The following is a 15,057-nucleotide window of genomic DNA, read 5'->3' on the forward strand; positions in this document are numbered from 1 at the left end:
TCAGCCACAGGGACGATGGTGGCCAGTGAGGCATTTAGTGAGGTGACACAGCTGCTGTGTTGACATGGTAGAGGAATGCCCACCCTTACTCCGAGGCCCTAGGAGCGGCGGAAGGCTGGTGGTCTTGTCACAAGCACTGTGCAAGTGCCTAGACTGCTGATTCCAGCACAGCTAACTGACATTTATATTTCTACCTTGTGATGACTGTAATATCTTCCCACCTCTCCGTCCACCACCACTGCTTTCTGGTAACCCAAGATAAAAGCGATAATTCCCCTCCTACCTTGATTACCACCCTGCCCACACAAGCCATATCAGCTTCACTAACTGCCACTGCCCAGAGATTAAAATTTAGCACCATCGTCTACAATTCCGCCCACTGGTGAATCAACTAATAGCGCAATCCAAGTTAAGAATTTTAAACTCCTAATCTCCAGGTGAAAGATGTGCTTAAAATAAGTGTCCTAATTTTTTACTTTGCCTACCATCATAGCTGCCAAGTTTTCCCTTTTCTCGCGAGGAAGCCTATTCAGCATAAGGGAAAATCCCTTAAAATAAGGGATAACTTGGCAGCTATGCCTACCATCCAGCCTGCTAGAAGTTTTAGGACTTTCAGTTCCCATCATCGCTGCCATTGGCCACAATGTTTTGGGCTGATGTGTGTCGGAGGCCATCAGCATCTGAGGAGTCACAAATTCCTCATCCCTGAACTGAAGACTTGAAGAGGGCTTTAGCCTCATATGGGGGAAAGAGTCCTCCTGGTTCTTTGTCATCTGGGCTGACAATGACTGCCTATTTCTTGAATCAGAAAATGGAGAGTGATCATTTAGCAAGTGATACCTTTGTGTGGTGTGCCTATAGAGTACAACTGAGTAACTGACCTCTCTCCTGTTTCCTGTACAAGATATTTTAGATATTTCATCTAGCTTGGGAATAGAAAATATGGGGATCATTTGGGCCAGATCTCTCGGATAGCACTCAATCCATTTACCTGAAGAGAAAAGGGAAATCAGCAATGGATTGGGAGGCAGGTACATGGGTCAGCCAGTAGAGGAGTGACCATGAGAAGAAGTAGGACCTTCTTGGGACTGGGACTCTGTTTATGGAATTCCCCCTCCCTTCTCAGATATACCTGGATGTGACTTCTATGGGTTTTCAATGTCAGCTGCATACTTAGCAGCCTGGGAAACTGCCTTATCCTGAGTCAAACCACTAGTCCATCTAGTTCAGTACTGTCTATACCAGGGTTTCCCAAACTTGGGTCTCCAGCTGTTTTTGGACTACAACTCCCATCATCGCTAGCTGACCATTGGTCAGGGATGATGGGAATTGTAGTCTAAAGCACTGACTTAAACGTTTACTTAATTGCATATCCTCCTTTAAAGTAAGAATTATTTGGCCAGTTGTGTATATTTTTACCCAACCTGTTTGGTTTTAATGTGCAATACGCATTTGATTTTAATGTAACTCATTCTGGGATTGCTTCAGCAGCGAAGAGTGAGTAAGGAATACATCAGATAGATGATAGATAGATAGATATGCTTTGCCACAGAAGATGTGCATCAGCATCTGTAAAACACCCGGAGGGTTGTTTCTGTTTTTGTAAACTCCTTAGAGGTTTCCTTACAATCAAGCAGTATATACATTTTGTTATACACATAAATAAAATAAACTGTGTGCATAGATATGTCTGTGTATGTGCCACCTGTCTCTCTGGGTCCTCCAATAGCTTTTGAGGGGTGAAATCCCTTTTACTGCTGTTATACATGCTGTTTGGCCCCTCTATAGCCCTCACCCCAAAATTTGATCCAAATTATTCACTTTTGATATCTGTACCAAGGAAAATGTGGTTCATTGACTCTCAGTAGATATTTCTTCAAAGCTCAGCAAGTCATTTTTGCATGATTAATTTTCTTGGCAAACAGCAAAGGTAAACCTGACAAGTTGGCAGATGTAGTAAGCAAGCAGGCAAGTCTTTCATTTAATTCTTCATACATCGGTCCATTTCTGGACTGCAACAAAATAATTATGCGGCGCTCACTCTAACTCAAATGAGACTCCTATTGGTTTCAAAAGACATTATTGTATGCATTAGGAATGGATAACCCGAAGTCCTCAATTAGGGAGGTTTTTAGACGTGAAACAAATGACGTAACCAATTTGTATGAATTTCTGGTATCAACTCTAATTGAAGCTATAGGATGATGTAGCTGAGACTGCTGTAGAATGATAAATAATGTAGGAGTCACTGGATGCTCTCTCCCTGCTTCCTGGGGCTGAAGCTTGCTAAAACTCAGAGGAGGAGGAGGAGGAGGAGGAGGAGGAGGAGGAGTTTGGATTTGATATCCCGCTTTATCACTACCCGAAGGAGTCTCAAAGCGGCTAACATTCTCCTTTCCCTTCCTCCCCCACAACAAACACTCTGTGAGGTGAGCAGGGCTGAGAGACTTCAAAGAAGTGTGACTAGCCCAAGGTCACCCAGCAGCTGCATGTGGAAGAGCGGAGACGCGAACCCGGTTCCCCAGATTATGAGTCTACCTCTCTTAACCACCACACCACACTGGCTGACTTTGTCTGCCAGGGTAATATGGTTAGAAGGCAAAAGGCTCACCCAGGAAGGTATATTGTGCTGGGTTGGATGCAGAAGATTGCCCATTGAAGACCACTGGCAACCATTTGACAGGTAAATTCTAGACTTGATTACAGTGATGCCAACAGGAGTAGAAGCTATAGGTGCTGTATGTGCCCCAACAACCTCCTTTGCAGTTCACCTGTTGTCCTCCTGCAATGAGCAGGAAGGTCTGCCGTTGGCTTCTAAGTATGCTTAGCTGAACAAACTTAGAAACCTCATACACATTGAGAAACCTGATGATGCCCCACCCCCCTCATACTCCCTGCTCAGGCATAACACCTGAGCAGGGCTTATTATGTTTTGCCAATACATGATCATTTCTTGTAAAATTCTGTACGCAAATGTATTTGGCTGAATTTACTGATTCCTTTGTAACTCAGACACCAAGTAATTTGTGTAGCTTTAAGCTTTTATCTGTAAACCCACCATGCACAAGGTCTTTCAGACGTCCTATGGAAATGGGAGGGGGAGAGAAGCATTGTGTAGATTTGTTCTGCTGTGCCTCAAGAGATCATACTAGGTAGCAAGCATAGGAAGGATTCTGCCTCCCCATCAACCTTTGCGTTGAGAACATGCAGGTGCTTTGCCCCAAGTGTTTCCAATCTGTTTGCTAAAACCAGCCAGCTTTGAATATGAAATAAATCCTTAAAACAAAGCACAAGTAAATGCTGGAAGGAGGTCAGGGCAATCGTTCATTAACTGTTGGTGATGTCCTTAAACATGTCTTCAAATATGTCCTATAATGGTAGGTTTGCAGATCTGTGCCAAAAAGGGGAGAGGAAAAACACCCCCCCCCATGCTTAGTTAAATGATACCGCATTTTGCTCTCACAAAAAAAGAAGAAGAATGTCTTAATTTGTTATCAGTTAAAACATTAATCAGTGGTTAATTGTAATTACTTAGCCTGTGGAAAATGTGTGAATGGAATTAGATTGTAACTACAAGTCAAATAAACTTTGCTTTTGCTATTGATTTAAACATTTTTCTGACAGATGTTCAATATGGTTTACTTAGCAATTTTCCCCTCTCTAATGCTTGATCAATGTGCTGAATAACAATTGAATGAAGGCTTTACACAAATTTGTTTCACACATAAGCTACCTTGTAATTAACAACATTCCAAATAATAGAGGACAGCACTTTCCAATATTTCTGCTCATAATTGTAGGAGAAAGCATTTACAACACATGTAATCCTCTTGTTGCCTGAATAACACACTTTGATGTCCTATTTTATCAAAAGAAAGCCAGGACAAATCCTGTCTGTTACATATTAACCAGGTGTGTGCAAAGAATCCTGAAGCCTCAGGCATAGGAGGTCGCTCTGGAAAAATTCGGACCTTGTTCAAATTGATATGGGATCTGTCCAAAGCAGCCTAAAATGAAACAGGGACTTCTGTAGTGAGTCAGAAATTCAGACAGTGTAAAAAGAGTGTGGCATGTCTGACAAAAGTGAAAATGTTCTCTCCAAGTTTGCCATAAAAGGCAAACACTGGAGTGGAAATAGGAGAGAAGGAGAGCTCTTTCAGACCGACAAGGCTAGCTTCTAGAGGGAGTGATTTAACCAGGGCACTCCAACCATAGTGCTGTGGGGGAAGGGATCCTGAAGTAACATATTACCTTGTTCTTGTCTGTACTGTGGTTCCACATGTTCAAAAATTCTGGATATTCAAGTCCTGCTGCCTCTGCCACATCCAGTCCTTTAAAAATAGCTGTGTACTCGGCTTCTCTGAGCTTTGGTGCCACTTCTGCATTGCACAAGGCAGGTTTATTCTGCATTCACTCTCTTTCACCTGCACCCATCCTTCTGAAATTTTACAGGTTGCTTTCCTAGGGGCACTTCTTCCATGCCATTTTCATACAAAAATCATTGCCCCCAAAAACAAACGAAAGGAAGGGAATAATTTAGGACTCCCCCCCCATCAACTGCAAAGGTGCCTAGCTGGAGTCGCACATGCAACCCATGCATAAGCTTTCTATGCTACAAACACGATCAACTTACCTGCCGTGTCAAATGATACATTCCAGGAAGCACCGTGCCCTGTGCTATTTCTACATATTTGAAACATCAGTCCTAATTTCAAAGGGCCTTTCGATCACTGAGTTTAGTCCTTCCCATGAGCCTACTGCACTGACCCATAAGGGACAAAGCTCATAGGATTAGGTGCAGGCCATTTTAGGACAACCTGTCTGCTTACATCCATGTCATGTGCTGCAGCCATCGGGATCAGCCACATCTGAGGCATCCTGGGGACCAGTCACCAGAATAGGAATGATAATACACACATGCCATGCTACGTCTTCTAGTTTGGGGACAAAGCAGCAATGGAGACACTGCTGAATGGAATGGCACGACAACATTTTGGGCTTATTTGCAAACTGGATAAATTCGTGAGCAACACATACGCAACTGGTTACAATAGAATGCTTCTTTCAAGACTAATACCAGCCAGGAGAGGGAAGGCCTCTGTGGTCACATGTGTACCCGCAGGTGCCATGTTGGTGATGCCCACTCTACCAGTTCTCCAAGTACAAATAACTGCCCTGAGCCACAGCACCTACTAAAGCTACTCCTTAGGGTTACTCTGTGATAATGACCTGCTTTTCAAGCAGGCAATTTATCTACCTTGCTAGTGCAATACCAAGCAATTGGATTTTGAGAAATATTGCACAATAATCAGAATATAATAAGCCAGCGCAGGGCAGCACAATAAAAGAAGAAAGGGGTGTACTGCTGAAAATGGACTTTTTCAATTAGCCTGCTTCTCACAGGAAAGGTGAAAGCAATCTATAACCAAAACTCAGGAAGCTGGCAAAGTTAATGGAGCTGCTGTCAAGAGAGATACTACAAATGAAAAGTATGAGATCAGCAAAGTATCCAGCAGCCTTTCCTTCTTTTCTTTTCTTTTCTTTTCTTGCACTTGGTCACACTCACTCTATTAATCCAGGTTGCTCTAGTTTGTCCTTTAAGGAAAGGGCTGATCATTAAATCAGCTGTAAATTCTAATACACATACGCAAGAATCATATGCATGCAAGACAATCCCGACACAGCAGTTTCCCACATAAGTACATAAGCCGTTTTGATATATAGGATGTAGCATATTGGCAAGAATGAAACTCCAGGCAATTCATCATTAACAGTGCATTATATTTTTGTCTCCATTTCAGAGTTCCCTCTCTGTACCACCATTTCTTCATCACATTTAACCCACTTAAAAGGAGCAATTTCAGCAGGATGTATTATTTATTGGAGTTCTTCTGTATGCTAATGGCTGGCTGGGGCTTCCAGTGGAGCCCTTGAGGACAAACCAAGGAGGCAGAGTCCACCATTTAAAAAAAAAGAGAGGATGGCACTTAACAGTGTCCCAGTTCTAATATTACACATTTGAAAACACAGATTTAAAATGCCATTCAAAGATTGGAAAATAAAGGTGTTAAACTTCCTAATGGGGAGTCCTTTCCTTGACTAGATTTTAGGTTAGCTATTCCCCGTATTTTGCCATTCCCCCACCCTTCCCACAAGTTTAATTCACTGCAAGAGAATCATTATGACTATGATTCTTCACGCCATAAGTAGCCTTATTTCAGGCAGACCTTATAATAAGGATAAGGAGCTCAAAAGCAGCTCAAAAACAATCACTTAAAAACCTTTACAGGATGTCATGCATCTGTTTGTGGTGGAGTGTCAGCATCTCTTTTCACATCCCATAGTGACATCTCCTTGTTTAATTCATCTTTGGCATATCAATTCTGGATGCTGAACCCATTCCACACCCTGATGATACCTTTATAACCAGGAAATAGAAGATAAAATATGTCCACTTATGAAGGAAGAAAGGAATTACATGCATCACAGGGTAAATACTTTCTATCTAGGACAAATGAGGTCACTTTGTTAATGTTCTCTTTTTCTCTTTGGCTGTTCTTTACCCCATCATTTCCTCAGTTCAAAACTGTCTTCCCAGCATTTACTTTACCGGCAGAAAGTTGCAGAAACAATTATTTCTCAGTGGCCAATGACATATAAGTTCCATAATGGTGTGATAGGACATGCTATTCTGTCATCCAAAGTGAAGAGATGACCTTCTCTCCAGGTTTTTATAGCAAAAGGTGATTGTTTAATGTCCTTCGATGGCAGGTGGCTAATCCAAACTGTTGGAATGTGTAATACAGCCTAGGCAGGGGCTGAAGGAAACAGTTTAGCCATTTGAATTTGAACAGAGAATGGGAAAATTCCTATAAAAATATCATGTAAAAAAAACAGCTCGTGCTACTTCCTAGTGCTCAGGCAAATGGGAAGTAATATGGCATTGCTAGGGATCAACCCTGGGTCATATGAAGTATGATTCAATAAAAGCCCCCCATGAGCAGGTGCAGAGTGCAATTCCTTAAGACGATGGCTTAGGAAAGACTTTCAGATCAGAGGGAGCTCCAGTTTATATATATATTTTAAAAAAGAAATTGACCTTCCAAAATGCTGTGGCCCTCTTCATGTTTGAATTGAGCAAAAAGGCACCACACACACAAAACAGTTCTCTATTTTAAGGGTTGTCAAGTTCAAGTGCAGAGTAAAGCTAAAGAACTGTAAGAAGAAATATCAGAGGCCCTGAAATTGCCCATCTGCAGATTAAGTTGCTCAAATGAAACCAGGTCAGTCTTTCCCATTAAGGTCACTGTACTTCTATTTTAATTACTCCTACTCAAGCAAACCGGGAATGGTGATCAATATTTTAATTCCTATGAAATGCTTCCATACTTATCTTAAATAGGCATATATTTATAGAGATTCATAATCAAAATCTTGTGTATTACAACCATTTATTTATGTATTAATTTATTAGATCTCTATCCCACTCTTCTTCCCAAAGGAGCCCAGGGCATAAAACAGCAAAGAAATAAAACAATGGAACTGAAAATAAAATAAAAATAGATAAAAACAGTTAAGAATACCTAAAACCCTCTAAAAACAGTTTTTTTTCAAATTTTTTTATTCTTTTTAGCATTAACAGAATAACAGTGCAATAACAAAAACAAATAAAAGAATACATATACACACAAATACAAAATAGAAAGAGAAAAAAAAAGAAAAAAAAATTATCACAATTCTAAATCTTTATTCTAATCTTCTTACTTCGACTTCCTCTGCTCCCTACTCACTGCGATTCATTATTAATCACAAATAGCAATTCTAACTCATTATCCATTTCTAAAATTACTATATTTCACTCCTCTTTTCTAAAATTCTATAATTATATTCATCCTCTATCTTTCTTCACTTTACTTTCATACTACGCTACAATTCCTAGTAACATTCAAAATCCCTATCTTCTTAATCAATTACAATACTATATTTCTTCAAATAACTTTTAAAACTTGACCATTCTTCTTCTGTCGCTTTCTCCCCCTGGTCACGGAGTCTTCCGGTCAGATCAGCCAGTTCCATATAGTCCAACATTTTCATTTGCCATTCTTCCACTGAAGGTATCTCCTGCGTCTTCCACTTCTGTGCTATCAGCATTCTCGCTGCTGTTGTGGCATACAAAAAAACAGTAACCTCTTTCTTTGGTATCTCACCCCCCAAAATCCCCAACAAAAAGGCCTCTGGTTTCTTAATGAACGTGTTTTTAAACATTTTCTTTAATTCGTTATAAATCTTATCCCAGAAGTCTTTTACCTTGGGGCAAGTCCACCACATATGATAAAACGTCCCTTCTCTTTCTTTGCATTTCCAACACTTATTATCATGTGTGTGGTACATCTTTGCTAACTTAACTGGGGTCAGATACCATCTGTACATCATCTTCAACATATTTTCTTTCAAAGCATTGCATGCTGTGAATTTTATAGATTTTTTCCACATTTTTTCCCAATCCTGTATCATTATATTATGCCCAACGTCTTTGGCCCACTCTATCATTACTGACTTTGTTTGTTCATCCTTCGTTTGCCACTCCAGCAATAAATTATACATCTTAGATAAATTTTTAATTTTCGAATTTAACAACAATATTTCCAACTTGGATTCTTCTTTTTGAAAACCTACTTTTTGGTCCATTTTAAACACTTCATTGATTTGATGATACTGTAACCAATCAGATAATACATCTTTCAACTGGTCATATGGTTTAAGTTTGTATTGTTCACCTTCCTGTACTAAAATATCCTTATATTTTGGCCATCTGGCTTCCATATTACGCCTTTTAAAGGCTTTAGCCTCCAATGGTGAGACCCACCTGGGTGTTTTACTCTCTAACAAATCCTTATACCTCAACCAAACATTTAACAATGATTTCCTGATTATATGGGTCTTGAAACCTTTATACACCTTTGCTTTGTCATACCATAAATATGCATGCCATCCGTAAACATTATCAAATCCTTCCAAGTCTAATACATCCGTATTTTCTAGCAAGAACCATTCCTTCATCCAGCATAAAGCCGCCGCTTCAAAATATAATTTCAAGTCTGGCAAAGAGAAGCCCCCCCTTTCTTTAGTGTCTGTTAAAATCTTAAACTTAATTCTGGGTTTTTTCCCTTGCCAGATAAATTTCGATAACATCTTTTGCCATTCCTTGAAGCATTTCACATTATCAATTATAGGTAAGACTTGGAATAAAAACAACATCCTTGGCAGTACATTCATCTTAATGACTGAGATTCTACCTAACAGTGACAATTTTAAGCTAGACCATGTTTCAAGATCCCTTTTTATCTCATTCCACATCTTCTCATAATTATCTTTATACAAAGTCAAATTCTTTGCTGTCATGTTTACCCCCAGGTACTTCACCTTTTTTACAAAATTCAAGCCAGTGGCCTCTTGTATCTTATTTCTTTCCTCTAACGTCAAATTTTTCTCTAAAACCTTCATTTTAGTCTTGTTCAATTTAAACCCCGCAACACGTCCAAACTCCTGAATTATTTCCAGCGCTTTAACTACGCTGGTTTCTGGGTCCTCTAAAGTAAGCACTAAATCATCCGCAAAGGCTTTTAATTTGTATTGCTTTGACCCCACCACTACTCCTCTAATCTCTTCTTCCCTTCTAATCATGTTCAGCAAAACCTCCAGGACCGTTATGAATAGCAGTGGGGAGAGCGGGCACCCTTGTCTAGTTCCTTTTTCAATTCTGATTTCATCAGCCACCACATTGTTGACTATAATTTTCGCTTTTTGCTCATAATATAATGCATTCAGGCCATTCATAAAACTTGAACCCACACCCATACCTTCCATATTTTTCTTCATAAAGTCCCATGAAATATTATCGAAGGCCTTCTCTGCATCTATAAACATCAAGATCGCATGTGTATTCTTTTTAGCCTGCAAAAACTCTAATATATCTACAATGTTCCGTATATTATCCTTCATGTGCCTTGTTGGTAAAAAACCCGCTTGATCATGGTGTATCAAGTCCTTGAGGATTCTTTTCAATCTCGATGCCATAATGTTCGCAAAAATTTTGTAATCCACATTTAGTAAGGAAATGGGACGGTAATTCTTAACTTGAGTTCTGTCCGTCCCTTCCTTCGGCAACAATGTGATGAATGCGTCTTTCCACGACTCTGGTGCCCGATCCCCTTCCAATATTTTGTTGCATACTTCCATCAAAGGCTGTATTAGCCAATCCTTTAAAGTCTTATAGTATTTTGCAGTCAGTCCGTCTGGTCCTGGTGCTTTGCCCAATTGCATTTGATTAATTGCTGTTTCGATTTCATTCCTTGTTATCCTGCTGTTAAGTATAATTTTGTTTTGAGGTGAAATTTTTTGTAATCCATGTTTGGTCACAAATTGATCCAATTCTCCCAAATCTTCTTTATCTTTCTTATATAGTTCTTTGTAATATTTCTGAAAACATTTCCTAATTTCTGCAGGTTTCTCTATTATCTTTTCCTCCTGTATTATCTTACTTATTGTGCTTTGCTTTAGTCTCTTTTTCATTTGCCATGCCAACAATTTTCCACACTTATTGGCAGATTCAAAGGTTCTTTGCCTCATCATCTTTACCTTCCACTCAATTTCCAGATTTATTAATTGAGAATACTGTGTCTGTAATGCCTTTATTTCTTTTTGTATCTGTTGATTTTTTGGCTTAGCTCTTAATTTCTTCTCTTCTTCTTTTAATCTGTTTAGTATACTCTCTTTCTTTGCCTCTTGGGTTTTCCTTTTTATTGTATTTTGTTGAATTAAGAAACCTCTCATCACCGCCTTGCTGGCATCCCATGTAACCCTTATGTCCGTTTCATTATTTAAATTTAATTCAAAATAGTCTTTAAGGGTTTTCTGAGCTTTTTGCACTATCTGTTCATTCCTTAATAGGGCATCATTCATTCTCCATCTAAACGAACCCTGCAGAAATAATTTCAATTCCATTAGAACTGCATTATGATCAGAAAATGTCTTTGGGCAGATTTCCACCTTTATTATTTTAGGAGATAAATCTCTTGTAGTCCAAATGTAGTCCAATCTAGAACCTGTTTGATGCACATCTGAAAAATACGTAAACTCTTTTTCTAGTGGGTTTTTCAACCTCCATGTATCTATCATATCAAAATTGTCTACCATCTCAAAGAAGGTCTTAGGGAGTCTGCCTTCATTTGTAATTCTTTGTCTCTGTGACCTATCCATCAACGTAGATACAACCCCATTAAAATCTCCCATCAGGATTATTTTATAATCCAAATAGTCCAGCAGTCTATCATGCAACTTTTGGAAGAAATCAGATTTAGCATCATTTGGGGTATAAATTCCAACAACCAAAATTTTTTCGCCTTGCACTTTTATTTCCACCGCAACATATCTTCCTTCATCATCTTTAAATAACAATTTGGCTTCCAATTTGTCCTTAACATAAATCACTACTCCTCTTTTCTTAACTCTGTCCGATGATATAAAGTCATTTCCCAGATTTTTATTTTGCAAAATTTTTCTATGAGATCTTGTCACATGCGTTTCCTGTAAACATATCACATCTAAATTCTGTTTTCTTAACACGTGGCAGATTTGATTTCTTTTCACCTTAGAATTAAAACCGTGAACATTCCATGTAAGTATTCTCAACGCCATCATGCCTGCTTAGTTTGCAAGTAGTAAAAATGGCGCTGCTCCTGGTCCAGCTCCTCCCAGCAGATTCGGATCGAAGAGGGGTGGTGGTTTCACCTGTGGATCTGTATCTAACCCTTTTTCTCTCTCAAAGTCTTTTGCGTTTTGCTCTAAAAATCTTAACTTGTCTTCCACTGATTTAATCCACACTTTCTTCTGTTGAAATTTAAAGAAAATTCCCTCCGGAAATTCCCAGCGAAAGAGAATGCCTTTCTTTGTCAAAAGGTTCGTTAAATCAGTATATTTCTCCCTGAGCGACAGGAAGAATTTCGGAATATCCTTAAAAAAGATGACCTGTTTTCCTTTCACCTTTAACTTTCTCTGGTAATGTAGACCCAAAATTTTGTCTCTCTGCTCCTTTGTCTGGAACACCACCATACAATCGCTAGTGAATTGGGAATCTTTCTTCTTTGATTTTGCTCCAAATCTATATGCCTTTACAATTGTTGGTTCTAATTCTTCTCTTGTCAAATTCCAGGCCGTCATAAATTCCTGAATTAGAGTAGCTTTTAAATCCTCTTTTTCTATCTCCGGAAAATTCCTTATCCTCAAGTTCATCTGCCTCTCCCTTAACTGTAAAAACGCAATTTGCACCTGCGTTTGGTATTGCTGACTTTCCAAATCTTGCACTCTTATGTTTTCCAAATGTGCCACTCTAGTTTCCACTCCTGCCACTTCAGTCTTCACCTGTTGAACGTCTTGTTTCAAAGTGCCAATCTTCTCTTTTAATTCCTTAAATTCCTCTGTATGTTTATCTTGTGTCTCTTGTAATTTATCCTGCCCCTCCTTAAGGGAACCTAGCAATTTAAGCACTTCATCTTCAAAGGTTGGCGAAACCGATGGTTTCCTCCTTGGTCTGCCTCCTGGACCTGGACCCGGCCCCTCGCCTGCCATGCCAGCCTGCAGCGTTAAGCTGTGCGGTCACTAAAGAGTTAATCAGGCTTTCTCTCCTGTATAGCGGCTTCCCACAGTTAAAGAATCATTTTGCCTGCTTGCTTGCAGGCTTGGAATTTCAAGGTCACCGCTTTCTCACTGTCTCAGCCGGCTGCAGCTGCGAAACACACCAATTCCACCAATCCCCAGTAATGGAAACTTTCGTGCTGCCAAACAACTTAAGATATAGTCCACAGGCAGGAAGAAAGCAGTTAACTTCGCAAACCACAAAAATCAGAAAGTGTTACCAATTGTCTTTGTACTTAAGAGTCTAAAGTATCTTTTCTCAAGAGTCCTGGCTGTTGCCGAGTCAGTTTATCTCCCATTAGAAACACTGCTAACAATACTGTATTTTACTCCATTCCCTTGCGTCGTTCAAAGCATCTGACGATCTGATCCGGTCTCTCCCTCCCAGGGTGGGATGTGGCTTCTCTTTTACTGACTTTACAGGGCAAAATTAGTCTCTACTCCCCCCCCCACTGCCCTATTGCGGGAGGGGGACCCGAGGATGGGGTTTTGCTATTAAAGAGTCCAAAGAGCTTGGTTATTGCAGCAATTCTTATTTGCTTCCGTTATTAGCGCAGCAAGAAGGGGGGAGCGACCTCCATTTTAACTCCTCCCCGCGGATCAAATAATTGTCCAAATTATCCAAGCTTTAGTTGAATTTACTCACGGAGTACAGATTAATCCAATCAGCCTTGTTTTGGTTGGAGAACTTGATCGCTTGAAGATCTGTCAGACTTGCGGCTACGCGCTCCGGGGATAGCGAAAGTGCTTCGATGGCGCCCTAGTCTTCAACCTCGCCCGCTCTCGGCAACCCTTACTAGGGTCTACCGGGGAGTAAGGGAGACGTCCAGACACCTGCCGAATCCTGTCCTCATAACGCTCAATATGAGGCTTGTATGGAAACCCGCATCGCCGTTGCCGCGGTTTCCTTGCCCCCAGAGTGCCGGAGATTCCCGCAGCTGGGAAACTCCCGTCCGACCAGCTCCGCGATCAAGCGGAAGTCCTAAAACAGTTTTTTAACCTAGTTACATAACCTCACAGCTAATAATTTCAACAGTATCTTTCAGCCATCAAATGCCTGGGTGAACAGGAATATTTTTAGATTCCTCCAGAATGTTAACAATAAGGGAGACAGACACACCTCATGAGAGGGGGCATTCCATGAATGGATATGGCTGATGTAATGCTGTAATGGCTGTAGCTCTGTAGTTAACTGAAGTTAGCAAGGGCATCTATGCTGGACCAGAAAGGGGGAAAGTTAGTTCAGGAAAGTTTGTTTCATAAGATGACTGACAACTTAGCACATTGAGTGCTGAATCCCCATTGTAATCAACACATTGTAAAGCAGGCAGCAGCTAAAAGCAGCTAAGTAACTCAGAGAGATGGAAGAGAATACACCTTAAAAGCACCTAATTAACCCACATATAGTGGAAACCAGAAGCTTCATAGTGTGAAAAAGTAAGCAATTAACAGCCTTTAAATGGAGTGTGTTGCCTCAGAAGTTGCTGCCAGTCAAGCAGTGTGTGTTTCTGAGAAGTGTTGAGAAATGTGTTTTACTGATACTCAGCAGAGCATTCAGAGCCCAGAAAAACAAACTTTGAAAGGCCCAAAGAATTGCACACTGACCTTTTGGTTGTTGTTGTGGAGAACTTTCATCTTGTCTTCAAACTATTTCACTATTCATGCTATGCCTTTACTGCTTTTGGTTAAACTCTAGGAACTCAAGTGTTCTGACAACAAAAGGACCTGTGACTAGTAGAGCTGTATTTAAATGAGAGAAGATTTTGAAACATTCCTGACTGAAATTTCTTTTTAGATCCTAGCGATATGAATAATCTCATTTGGTTTCTTAAGTGGAACCAATGCATTAGGAATTCTTCATTATCCTATTATTATTATTATTATTATTATTATTATTATTATTATTATTATTATTTCCACGTGTTGTATACAACACTATGTGTTCAGTTTTGAGTGCCAGTCTGAGCTGCACCAAAACAAGGCTTCCATAGCACCCTGGACAGCTCCATGCAGGACTCAGGAGTCTGTAAGAGCAGAGCTTGAATGTTGCTTCAGCAGCAGTAGTTCTTAGTTGTAAACAACAGCTTTATCTCAGCAGCTGCTCTGCCTTTCATGACAGGAGCCCATTCATATTAAGGGACCCAGTCTGTTGTAACAGTTGCTAATCTGGGTGGAGTGTAGGAGCCTGCGATTCCATTAGAGCTTCTGAGCTTGCGTCCTTGGTGTCAGAGAGTGGCAATGCAATCTCTTTGGGCCAGAGAGCTAATACCAGCTTCACTTGTGCAAGTATGTCTGGCTTAATATGCATACCTGGAACTGACCATGAGGGCATTTTCCTCTCCCATTCTGAATTCCTGGCCTGTT

Source organism: Zootoca vivipara, chromosome 1 (genome assembly GCF_965207765.1).
Source record: "Zootoca vivipara chromosome 1, rZooViv2.hap1.1, whole genome shotgun sequence".
NCBI lineage: Eukaryota > Metazoa > Chordata > Lepidosauria > Squamata > Lacertidae > Zootoca > Zootoca vivipara.